We start from the raw sequence: 13,508 nt of genomic DNA on the forward strand, positions 1-13,508 counted from the left end.
CATTAAAGGGACACTATCTTGTTCAAAATTGTATTGTAAAAACTAAAATTTCTTTATCTGTTATTTGGAAAGCCTTTGGTTTAGAATTTTCAAACCAGCTTCTAAATGACTTAGGAGCATACATTCCACTGGAAGTCAATGGGATTTATGCTGCTAAAGCACTTTTGAAAATCCAACCCATTATCATTAAAGTTGAAGAAGTTATAAAAACACAAAAAAGTACTTTGCATTTACTGCTTTTCATCCTAAAATTCTTTGTTACAAAAGCAAGTATTACTCTCGCTGTTTTACAAATGAGGAAAATTGAGGCACAATGAAGTATTGGCAGTCAAAGTTACCTAACTTTCATACCCTAATCACTAAGCCAACACTACAGGTTAGCTTCACTCTGGTTTAGAGTAAGCTTCTAGTCAATTTCACATTCAGTTTCTGGGTTGCTGTTTCTTTTAGTATTTTAAGAAGTTTAATGGAAAATCTTATGTTGACCTTAGGTTTGTCTTGGCTGTGTCCCTTCAGCTATTGCAGTGAAAATGTAGTACTCTGAATTACGGATCTGGAAAGCAAGACTACCTAGAATACCGCATCATTGGGACGCTAAGTTTTTCTTTCCCAGGATATTCAGACCAAGCATTTTTTTCCTCCTACTTATACCCCCCCTTGAAGAGCCCTAAAGAATCCTCTCTCTCTCCCTAGTGTATGCTTTTTCATATTGCTGCTATTTTTGTCATCTCTGGACTCCACTGAAAATAAAATCCCATACCTCGAGGGGTCTCCTAGTAAAATATTTTACAAATAAACACACATACAGTTTCCAGTCTGTGGTCAAAGGATTACAAAGTTCAAAGTATAAAATGTCTGAATAAAAATAACTAGTAATACACTGCATGGGGGGGGGGGGAGACATTTAAACAGTATTTTTCTATACTCATGGAGAGATTATGTATTGCACAGCCATCCCGCTTCTTTGTAACACAAAACACCTGTTCTGTGTGGCAAACTCCAGCTGCTGTCCCCTCTCTTATTCACTTACACTGATAGGTCAAGTTTTAAATGTAGTAATAAGCAATTAAAACAGAAGCCTTGGCCAGCAACAGGAAAAAACTTGCTGTAAAACTGAGCACTGGTGGTCAACAGATTACTGTCTGAGGGTCCATGGAGACCTGGTTAGTCACATGACACTACTTCTACTTCTTCTTCTTTCTAGCTGCTAAATTTCATTAAAACAAGTTAAAAACATAGTAAATCTGTTTCTAATGCAGAACCCCATTGTACAAACTAATTAGGAATTGAGGGGTTCATAAAATTCAACACCTCAAAATTACAGTAGGTACAATGCGTAAATTGCGGTACGATGCACTGCATCCCTTCCTTCTTGTCCCTCAAACCACTGCACAGATTTCTAATGCACTGAAGGCATGCGAATGTGAAGGGACATTTACTTGTTGTTCATCAACATAATTTTCGTTACATGGGTTTTTCCCCCTCACTTTAAGAAAAATGGTTCATATAACTGGTTGTTTATAAGACTGGTGTTCATAAAATTGAGGTTCTATTGTAATTAGTGCAATTGTGTATGTGAAAACTATGTGCCACAGTGATGTTATATGATCATAAATGGGAGGGAAGGTGTTCTTTACACTTGTTAATAGGGGATGAGGCAGTCCACAACATAACGTTTGTATTAAACTATGGTTTCCAATATGAAAAAGTTTGAGAAACCCTGGGGAATCCATCTGATTTAGAAGTTGACAGTCAATTACATGGAAGCAACTAATACAATATTTTTATTATTTAATAATCAAGTGCTGTTTGTACCCTGATAGATGGTTGTTAGCCCCATGGAAATATTTGTTATATGTTTCTTATATTCTTCAGGAAATTTATGCACCTTGGTGATCTTTACAACTCGATACACAGTCCTATGTACTCTCAAACTGAACAGTTACTTTGGGTTTGTTGCAGGTCTATTACTTACTATTCTATCAGGTTAAATCTTACAAATGCAGTATAGTAGGAGAATGTAGGCAGCTTTTGTATCAGCGCATAAGAAATATATGATACAATGACTAATCCATGTAGAGCAAATGTACAAATAAAAATGAAAATATTAGTTTACAAAGAGTGGGAAGTGGAAAGCAAAGTTATACATAAAATTAAGTCACATCTGGTCCAGATTGTTCACTCTATAGAGTTGACATAGCTGATTAAACTGAAGGTTTTACATATAATCAACTAGCCCCTCAACCTTTTCCATTCTTCCTACAATTGTCCAATGTGCCTTCAAGTCTACATTAAAGGAATTCTGTTCCCAGCTGCTAATGTCCTTGGCCAGCTTATATAACCTGCTGGCCTCCTTACTGATGTACAAGGTACTTATGTCATGCACATAGACACTGCAAATCCTGCAGCTCCTCAGATCACAACTGGCTTTTGGGTATCCTTCGCTCTATGATAGACAACCACAAAGCAATTGCCTAGCTGTCAAAACCCTCTTGTGCTTATCCCCCTCCCTGTGACAATATTATAAAACCAGATTTTTAAAATCATAATATGAACACCATAAAACAAATATTATTTATGACTTGATCTGGCTAGACTAAACTAACTCTCTGCATTCAAGCGATGACCCAATGTTACATTCGTCCCAGGAGATGTGAAGTTTACACTCTTCCAGAAACTAAAAAGGTTCTAATTTGCTACACCATTTTTTATGAGAAGTAACAAATATGTGGGGTACGGAGAGTAGGGGGAAGCGGATTGAGGTTGCAGTCCTAAAACCTGTGGGTTGCCCTATACTAACTACGCTGAGGCCTAATGCCTCCCAGCTCTCACCTCCATATTAACATGGCTCTAACACAGCAAAGCTACCATGAGTTTGCCAGGTGGTTTTGACTCCTAGAACCTTCCTGTTGGGGAAAGAGGGTTCAGAACATTTAGAGAGAAACAACAGCATATGTTATTCTGATATAGTCTGTATTCACTCCAGTAGGGAACAACCAAGAGGTTGAGAGGAGACAATGCCATGGAGAATGTCTGCCTCAACCCCTTCACACCTCACTGATCCTGAAACCACAAAGCACGCACAGCAGGATTTCTACAGAATCAGGAATTGACATTGTGAAGGAGACATTCCTCAGTTGCATGCCCCCTCTGCTATTTTTAATCCAACAAGATTTTAACCCCTCCATCCAAAAAGCAGAAGGGATGTTTTGGGTCAAGGGATAAGATCCATTCCCTTGACCCAAAGAACATATAAACAGAAAGTTTTTAAAGAATCATCCTTAAGCAGAAGGAAAAGTTACCACATTATTAATTTTACTTATAAACCAAGTCTAAAATTTAACTGTCAGATGATTTTGCATTTTCTTCATATAACTGAACTTAGTATATTGCAATAAAGTGAATCTATAAAATTATTTAACTAGTTAGCACACAACTTGTAGCTCAACTGAAATGGTTTGATGTAAAGTGAACTAGTTCAGGTTGGACTGAAACAAGTTACTCAATAAAAACCAAAAGCATTCCCTTTCAGTAATGGTTGAATTGGTAGTGTGACCTTAAAGTGCCTAGTGCCTGGTTAGCTAATGTATGCCAACTTGATCTTCTATATAACATTTAATATGGTAAACCAGCTATTACGTAGGTGGTCAAATTGACCCTCATTAACCATCACTAAAACAAACCTGAATACAATCATGACTTCTGACAGGAATAATCTGAACACATGAAAGTGTTCATTTAATTTTGTAAACAGGTGTAATATGCTTTCCGGGACTATGGAGATTTGATTGAAGGATGACACAAACTTTTCCCTTTTGATCTATATGTCACTAATGTGCATGGCTCATATTACAAGAGATGCATAATAGAATTCTTTTGGTTTCAGAGTAGCAGCCGTGTTAGTCTGTATTCGCAAAAAGAAAAGGAGTACTTGTGGCACCTTAGAGACTAACAAATTGATTTGAGCATAAGCTTTCGTGAGCTACAGCTCACTTCATCGGATGCATTCAGTGGAAAATACAGAGGGGAGATTTATGTACACAGAGAACATGAAACAATGGGTGTTACCATACGCACTGTAACAAGAGAGTGATCACTTAAGGTGAGCTATTACCAGCAGGAGAGCGGGGGGGGGGGGTTGGGAGGGGGAGAGGAGAACCTTTTGTAGTGATAATCAAGGTGGGCCATTTCCAGCAGTTGACAAGAACGTCTGAGGAACAGTGGGGGGTGGAGGGGGGGGAATAAACATGGGGAAATAGTTTTACTTTGTGTAATGACCCATCCACTCCCAGTCTCTATTCAAGCCTAAGTTAATTGTATCCAGTTTGCAAATTAATTCTAATTCAACAGTCTCTCATTGGAGTCTATTTTTGAAATTTTTTTGCTGAAGAATTGCAACTTTTAGATCTGTAATCGAGTGACCAAAGAGATTGAAGTGTTCTCCAACTGGTTTTTGAATGTTATAATTCTTGACGTCTGATTTGTGTCCATTTATTCTTTTACGTAGAAAAGAATTTTGACCAGTTGGTCCAGTTTGACCAATGTACATGGCAGAAGGGCATTGCTGGCACATGATGGCATATATCACATTGGTAGATGTGCAGGTGAACATAAAAGAATAAATCTCCCATTGACTTCAATGGGGGCAGAATTTCACTTCTTAAGTTTCATCCAAAACAAAAGGAAATGTACCTACTGTGTTCTCTTTGCTTCATTTTACCAATATATTCATCAATTCCTCTGGTGACAGGAAGACACTCAACAAAACACAAAACAAATGTAAATGGCCTTAACCCTGGAAACTGCACACCTTGTTTACGAGCCAGGAGAAGAAAGTGGTCTGTTAACCATTATCTAATACCATATGTGAGGTATTAGCTAACCCCAGATGACACTCCTCCAACCTGCGTTTCCCCACTCACCCCCCACATCTTGCTTGCATTGTTATTGTTGGATGCTTTCAAGTGTTTTTAACTGGGCTCTGACAGTCACTGGTCAAATGTATGAACTGACCCAATCTCTGTGACCTTACATGATGTTTCGATGAATTTCATATGTGGCATTATATTCTGTCTAAGAGGGCTTGAAATATACACTTGCCAGAGGGAAGTGGGAAACTTTCACTTAGGAGCATGGTGGTAGTGGTAGTTGGAATGGGGGGCTGGAAGGCTTTATATCATCGATTTCTGCAGAATTTAAACGTTCATGAAGTTTCTGGCCCTTGCAAATGTGAACCTAGTGTAAATCAATGTACTGCTCCCTTTCTACAATATCTCTGCTTCTGCCCATACCACAGGTTTGCAAAGCAGCAACAGAGGGAAATTAACAGGACTGGTCAGATTTACATCTGTCATTCAGAATTTTGCAGAGACCCTACTATGACAAATCAGCCAGAGGCTCAAGAAGAGGGAGAAAACACAAAAAGCTCCTTTATCATTCCAGTTGTTAAAGGAGAGGTGGAGCTTTAAGTTTATATGACACCTCCTTGTCAGAGGCTGATATGAAAGCACACCCAGGTAGCAATCCCAGCATCTACCCCCTTCCCAGCAGATGAATTTCGTGCTAGGGTATTGCCCAAGGATCTTGCTAATCTTGTCTCACCCTCATTTACCTCTAGCTAGTAGATTTAGTCCTTTGGTTAGCAGGTGACTGATAAAATTTTCAAGACCTGTTCATCTAAGACTTGCACTTTCATCTTGTATTATTTTGGTCTTCAACTCTTAGTGATGCAGAATGTGAACTGAGCAGGAAGTAACCCAGATAATATTGTAAATTATGACAAATAAAATTAAACCCAACATTTCTAACTGTGCTCATGTGGCCATCCTCCATTTTACCTAGGGTGTTTGCTAATGATATGTCACTGACCATGCTGAAGGCCAGTATATCAAATTTTCAATGCTGGTTATCAACCCACTTGTAAGCAAAATATCTTCAATTGGCCACTGAGCATTCAACACAATCACAACAAAGAAAAATAAAATCTCAGGTAAATATTCTTAAAAAATCAGTACTGACTTAACTGAAGGAACATTCCAGAACACGAACTGAAGATTCAGCTTATGAAGTGAATTAACTTGTTCAAACTAAAAACATATTTTAAAAAATTTACCTCCACTGAAATTTCTACATATTAATTTTAAATTCTAAAAGTTAAAAAAGCCAATCCCCCAGCCTGGCCCGAATTATTGCATTATTCACTATTTATAAAAAATACAACTCAGAAATCAGATAAACGAACAGTAGGGCTTTAGCTGAAGTACAGTGAATTGGGCAAATGGCACCTTTTAGAGAAGTGCTAATTTGTACCCTATATTTTGCACTTCTACACTATTGTCTTGAATAGTGTGTGTTTCATTGTTTAGAAATTGCCTTTGACATGATAAATAAGGAGAAATGCAGCTAACTTTGTTACATTGAGGTAACAAAGCAGAAGAGGGAAGCCACGTGCTTCGGGGGTACAAAGCAAGCAAGACCCACTGTTGTTATTTATTTGTATTGGGGTAGTGCCCAAAAGCCCAATCAGGCACTATAAACACAGGAAGACATGGCCTACCCTGAAGAGTTTACAATCTAATTTGAGACAAGGCACAAGTGACAGTAACACTAAGAGGGTACAAGAGAATGATATTAGATTACATAGTTACACATGGTAGCGTTGTGTACAATGTGATGATTGTCTTACATGTACATTCAAAGACAGTGGAACTAAGGAAGCACCCACCCTCCAATGTATTGGGTTTATTAATAATAGGAAGCAAGCTTTAAAAATACTGCTAAACAGGTTTTTCCCAATCATTAACAAGTGAGGCAGAAGTTACCAAAATATAAGCGAATATAGTGGGTCAAGTTCAGAGATTAGTGTATAATGTTCAGCACTGGCTTAGAACAGTGATGGATACCATATAAGAATCTAGCTAGATAAAGATTATATGTAAACTACTGTAAGTTTAAGAATGTCTAAATTGGTATAACGTACACTTTTCTGGCTCCCTCACATCCACGTTGCACAAGTTTAGACCCCCTCACCAACATGCAACTTACAAACACATCTAATACTTCATTTCAGAATTTGACTCACTGATTCTTAGCATGGTGTAATTCACACAGAGTGGCCAGAAGACAGGAGAAGAGCAAAAAAAAGCAATCAACAGAAAGGAGTAAGAACATGTAAGTTAAAGCAGAATACATCTTTTTGTGGCTCCTCAGCATGGCAATTCCACTGAATTAGACACCCTTACTTTCACCCATCTACTGGTGTGTGTGAGTGTAAGTTTAGCAGAGTTAAAGTTTCACCACTTTACACATCTCCTCAAGAAGGCTCAATATGTGCTGCAAACAGTACATTATTAGATCATATATCCAAAAAAAATTCTGAAGACTTTATTAAGCTACACAAGTGGTAAAAAAACTGCATTCCACAATTTTGCTATTGGTATGAAAAGCAAAGATACTGTAAAAAAATTTTAAAAGGTATTTTGCTGTTTTTACCGTAACTGTATACTTAATTTTAGTCATGCAAAAACTCTGTGTTTTGCTATGAAACTGGTAAAAAAAGAAATCCTAATTTGTCAGTCACACATACCCACAATAGTGTATTTATAAAAGAACCTGGCTGTTATCTTTAATATGAAGAGGCTACTGCCTCTCTATTACCCCATCAGTCCCAGTAATTAGGGGGATAAAATACATACAAGCGTTCCAGTCCACTAGATTCTTGTACTCTCTTTGCTACTTATGAGAGAATAATTAGTTCTATCTGCTTTGACCCCAGTTTCTTCCAGCAAGACTTGCAGCAAGGAATAAAACAACCGACCAACAAAAATGCAAAGTAATATATGTTACAAAACAAAACTCAGCTGTAAAATAATTAACAACCCAAATAAAATATGAGTAATAGTTAAAACTGAAATGGCAGTACATTAAAGCACACTAAAAATGTGAGAATTTCCTAAGCCAAATCATTAATTCAGCTATTGAGATTAGCAGTGATATACCTAAATAAGAGTAAATGTAAAGATATAAAGCAAATACATAAAAGTGGAAACTACATCTGTTATACAAGCACCGCTAATAAATATATACTTATGTTTTAAATTTTAAGTAAACTGTGACTGTATACTGTGTAAATACATATTTGTTATGGAACAGTCTATTATTTTAAAATCTTTACTATAAGTATTCAGAGAAAAAACATCTTGCTATACGGAGACGCATAGAATAAAGACAGAAAAATCTTGATCTTACAATAAGAATTGAAAAATATAAATGTTATAGTTAATCTATATATTTGAATAAATCGGTGCTTTTTAGCTTTTTTTCTTATTGTGTTTGAAATAGCATAGCACCCTCTGGTGCATCTGATAGAGGAAATGTAACAGATTAAGAATGGGCACCAGTCATTGTTCTCAACACTGGTGCAGAAAGTAAAAAACTAAAAAGCTCTAGTTCTCATACCCCAATTCTTTCTTTTTCCAAATGTTTAAAGTTAAGAATATTTTAACTTGTAACAGTTAATATTAAATACAATGAAAAGAATAAAGATGTCCCACAGATCAAGAGAAACTGTAAATAAAAGATGGAAGCTTAAAATGTATTTAATGTTCCTACTTATAGTTCACTGGTATAAAAATTAAGTCATAACAATTCAGATTTTAAAAAGCTACAGGTCAGTTATCTAGCAAAACAAGTTTTTACTTCAAGCTGCAATTTGCTACTTGTCTTGCAAGCCAGCTATTAGGATTATTCCACCTACTTGTATTCAAAAGCTGCTAACTTATATTGCTTAATAATGCTTTCCTTTCCCCCCTTTAAAAGTTTGATAAGCGGATTATCCAAAAATGTAATATATGAATGTGTTATGAGGAGCCATTTAAGACTCTGATAAACTATACCACATATTATAATGTACCCAGTCACTGGGAAAATAATTACCTATAAAAGAGTAGATTTTGCTAATGACAAAAGCAAAAGATGCCACCTGCTTTAGACAGGACTTTGTGAGCCACTGGAAGTCCCAGCACAATGCACTAGAAATGAAAGTGACACCTGTTTAAAGCAGCCATCTGTCCCTAACAAGCTAAATTTAGTCAAATCAGTCCATCCACTTAATCTTACATTTCCAAAATGTGTGTGTACACTGAACTTGCAAGCAAAGAAAAACTACAACCACTGTTAACACCACCTTTATTAAAGACATATAAATAATGCCAAACTTAGAATTGGTGGGAAAAATATGCCCTTTTAAACATGCAGATTTTTGAAAGTCTATTTACTAAGAAGAGGCTGAAAAATTAATAGTTTAATTCATTATTTAAAAACACACTTCTTGGCATTCTAATTAGAGTCTATATTCATCTGACATGGAACTTGATTTAAAACAAGCTCTCTAGCTCTATAATAACTTTGAAAGTTTGCTTTTATTTTCTGTATATTTGTGTTGCATTCATAACTTGTAATCTCAATTCAAAACAAACTTTAAAAAAATAAACAGAATATATTTTATATGTTGAAAAAGCCTGTTCCCTTGTTAATATCATACATGTCAATGTTTGCTGCTGGTCGGCCTCCTTTGTGGTTTGCATAAGAAACACTCAATTTTGACTATGAAAAGGCATTCAGTAATTTAATGACAGAAGAGGTGGGAAAAAAACCTGAAAATCAGTAACACTCACTAGGCCACAAAGCAACCACTATGATTAAACTGTACAACATTTTAGATTCCTTAACCATATTAAGCATACCTGGTTCTGTTCCAGGTAAGGACAAAGAAAAATGTGTCATCCTTCCCTTTCAGTGTGAAGTTTATTAAGTTAAAAGAAATAGTAACATTTTTATTTCTGAGAACTGTATTGTTATACTAACAAACTGCTAAATTTAGGAAGAGAAAAAAATATACAGTAGTAACTAAACAAGGCCCAGTTATCCTAGGAGATGAAGAAAACAAATGATTTTAAATTACATAAAAATGGCAGGTCATGGATTCCCATTTTATTTCTTTTGAATATATCGCCAAAAAAAATCTGTTTTCTCCAGCCCAATGCAAGTTAGCTAACACACCAGAGCACAGAACTCACAAAGACTCAATGAAGCCATGTGCAAGTGCATTAAAATGCATTTTTAATCACACTTGTTCAGCTATGTACTCTAAACCACAAACACGTGAATAAAAATCACAAACCATTTTATTATCAAAAGGCTGTCTGACATCACAAACATCTGGTATTCTGATAGTTGAGGGCACTGGGGAATCAAAATGCATAATGAAGATCCCATCTATGAAACATTAAAACGTTAAGGTGGGAACAAATTGTTAATGCTGCTTTTCTTTGTAAAAGTCTATGATGCTAGCTGATGTGACATGGCACTATTTTTAATTACCTCATACAACAGCTCCTTTAAAGTAAATGTGGTGAGTAATACTAAAAACTTTTTGTGGTACAACACAACACACTTCTTAAAATACAGTCTTTTAAAAAAGAACCTACTGTACCCTTTTCCCCGCCATTAAAAAATAAAGCTTTCTGCTTCCACAGCCAGCTCACTTTTCTTTGCTAATTTAGGCTTTGATCCTGAAAGCTGCTCTACCCATGCAGATCTCTAGACCCATCCAGAACTCCACCATCAGTGGGGCACTTTGCTGGTGTAGGGAGTCCAACCCACACTGTGCAGCTTGCAGAATTGGGGCATTACCTTACAAGCAACATTAGACATGTGGAATGAATTAACAAATAATGAATCACTAAGTAAACTCCCTAACAAAAACTAATAATTGTTATATTCTAGAAATTAATTCACTAAGATTTACATGTAACAACTCTACTAGATAACATACTGAACACACAGTGATGAACTGACTTCTTTGATATCAGTAATTTTTAATGTATTTGGAACTCATCTGATCACAGTACCTATGCTAGGAGAAAGGAAAATAAGTCATTCTTCCTTTTCAATATAAAGTATATTAAGTTAAAAGAAAATAACATTTGTATTACTGTTGATTGTTTTATTGTTCAGGATGAAAACTTTGACAAGACCACAAATGAGAATTTTGAGACCTTTGGTGGTTCATTGAAATGTATCATTTCAGTTACACGGACTGCATACGAAAACATACTTAGAAAGTAAAACTGCAAGAGACATAATAAGCCTTAGTTCAAAAAATAATATAAGTATCACTAATGCATTAATTATCTAACCTCCTCTGCACTTGACAATCCCCAGAATAATTGACACTGTCACATTCTTCAGAGGTTGCTCTGTCAAATAAATCAATATCTTTCTGTTGGCGTTGTTACGAGGAACAAGATTGTAGTCAATGCAGGGCTTAAATGTAAAGGTGGAAAAAAGTATCTTCAAAATTAAAATCAACAAAAATATCTTGTTGTAAAACACTACCATTTTCCTATGAATTACATTAAATACAGGAATGAGGAAATAACACTTTTAAAATCATCTGTATTTTAAAAAAACTTGTAAATTCTAGAGACCATTTTATTAACTGAGAGTTGATTTGACATCATGGGGTGGTTGGGAGGGGGGAAGAGAACTGGATATAAAGATGTTAAAGAAATTCCCCATGATACCCCACGGAGGTATCTAATACACACCTTATGTCCAGAAAAACAAGTGAATACATTGATGGTATATGCTGAGAAGGCAAATCCCTAGATCTTAACAACCAAAAAGAAGATGAAATAGACATGCATTTCAAGTTCAGAAGATTCATACATTCTTTATGAACAACTTGACTTAAATTTCAGCTCTCTGCAGAAAAAGACCTACCAAGAAAAATCCTCTAAAACTACAGTAGCTTTGACAAATACAATTGCAAAGCAAGTTTTCTTAATGTTTTCCTCTCTCTTTCATTTATCTGATGTACACAAAGTCTCACATTCATAATGAAAATAACTAAGATTCCCTTCACTGTGGGAAACTTAAGGAAACTGAAATGGATCCTCTATCCCAAACATCACTACATGGAAGATAACACACTGTGGATAAACTACAAACCCAACTAGCACACAGGCACTGTATCCAGATTAAATCACAAGTACAAAAACAGCATTTATATATATATATATATATATATATATATATATATATATATACACATACATACATACACACATATTTCCCAGCAGCTGGACAGCAAAGCAAAACTGCTACTGTCTGTGGTGGTGGTTGGAGGGACTACTGGGTGAATAGAAAAAAAACTTACAGTACAAAGAAAATACAGTTTTCCCAAAAACAAACAATTAAACTAATGATGATTAAAGGAGGAAATAATCTGGCCACAGAATTAGGGCTGCACAGAAGAGGGCGAGGGAATGTGTGAGTATCACCAGAGGAGATAAAAAGTTCACAAACATCTAAATCTGAACAGTCTCACAACCCCAGAACAAGGCCCCTAAGAGGGAAGAGGAGAAACATTCCGTGGTTGTTGGTATGCTGCAGAATCCATGCCTGGGTGTTCGCTAAAGCAGGTACCCTCAGACAGGGCTCATCAACACCTCATCTCCTCTCCTCTAACAATTCCCCTCTATTGTACACGGAGGCCAAGGAGATACCTGTCCACCCCCTCCACAACCGTCCCGCAGACCAGAAGCGTGACTCTTCTCCCCCCCCCGCGCGCTTCCTTCCTCCTTCCCTCAGCCAACACCACATTCCCCATCCACCATCAAAGTACAACCAAGGGGGGTGGGACAACCAGCCAGCAGGGAGACACGCGTTACAGCCTCACCCTCTGGCTACATCTCAATCAATGGGGCAGCGCAGCCCGAGGACCCGGAATGCACGGAACAATCATAGTCACCTGGGCTGTGCAGGGCTGTGGTGTTGCTGTTGTTGTTGCTCTTGCTGGTGGCTGTTGTTGTTGTGGGTGATGATGAGGAAGGGGGTGAGGATGGGGGTGAGGAGCAGCAGCAGGAGGAGGAGGAGGAGAGGAGCGGTTGTTGTTGATGGGTAACAGTCGCCAGGACTACGGTGACTATGGCGCTTGATTCACAAGGCAACGGTTGCTATAACTCACAAAAGGGAGAGAGCGAGCGAGAGAGGAGGAGGCGGCGGCCCAGCCTGAGAGGCCCGGAAGAGGCGGGGCCACCGCATGACTGACACCCCGTCCCGGCGCCGGTGGGAGGAGACTCGGTTCCCTCACAGGAAGGAGGGGAGCGCACCTGTCTCTCACTGAACGCGGGGTGGGGTCGGGCTGAGCGCTCCTCCCCTTGGGGCGCGCGCGAGTGGCGTCCCTCCCTTCCCGCAAAGGCGGGTGTTGCCGAGCACAATGTGGTGTCCGCGAGGGGGCGGTTAGCGAGGACAGTTACTCCGCTCAACAGGCGCAACTACCGAGCGCCGATTCCCGCCGTGCGTGACTAGGGGGCGTGGTCACACCTGGCGCCCGCGTGCACCAACAACGCGGCGACCGGCTCTGCCGTCACTTCCGGCCGTGGGAGAGAGGCGGGGGAGAAGGAAAGTCCCGGATGTGGGCCGGCGAGAGACGTTCTCTGCCA

The 13,508-nt window shown here is 38.0% G+C and overlaps 1 protein-coding gene across 4 annotated transcripts in view; it reads right to left on the minus strand.

The window, feature by feature from the left end:
* The window catches only part of RFX3 (regulatory factor X3), a 232,094-nt gene extending 218,925 nt beyond the window's left edge, over nucleotides 1-13,169 (minus strand). For 3 of the 4 annotated variants that reach the window (XM_037901877.2, XM_037901878.2, XM_007065591.4), the window contains exon 1: nucleotides 12,815-13,167. The gene's annotated coding sequence lies outside the window, so the exon portion shown is untranslated. Of the gene's footprint in view, nucleotides 1-12,814 lie in introns of all 4 variants that reach the window. The other variant, XM_043546783.1, reaches the window with a different exon arrangement.
* Between the last annotated feature and the right edge of the window lie 339 nt (nucleotides 13,170-13,508).

The sequence above is a fragment of the Chelonia mydas genome, chromosome 5, assembly GCF_015237465.2.
Source record: "Chelonia mydas isolate rCheMyd1 chromosome 5, rCheMyd1.pri.v2, whole genome shotgun sequence".
NCBI lineage: Eukaryota > Metazoa > Chordata > Testudines > Cheloniidae > Chelonia > Chelonia mydas.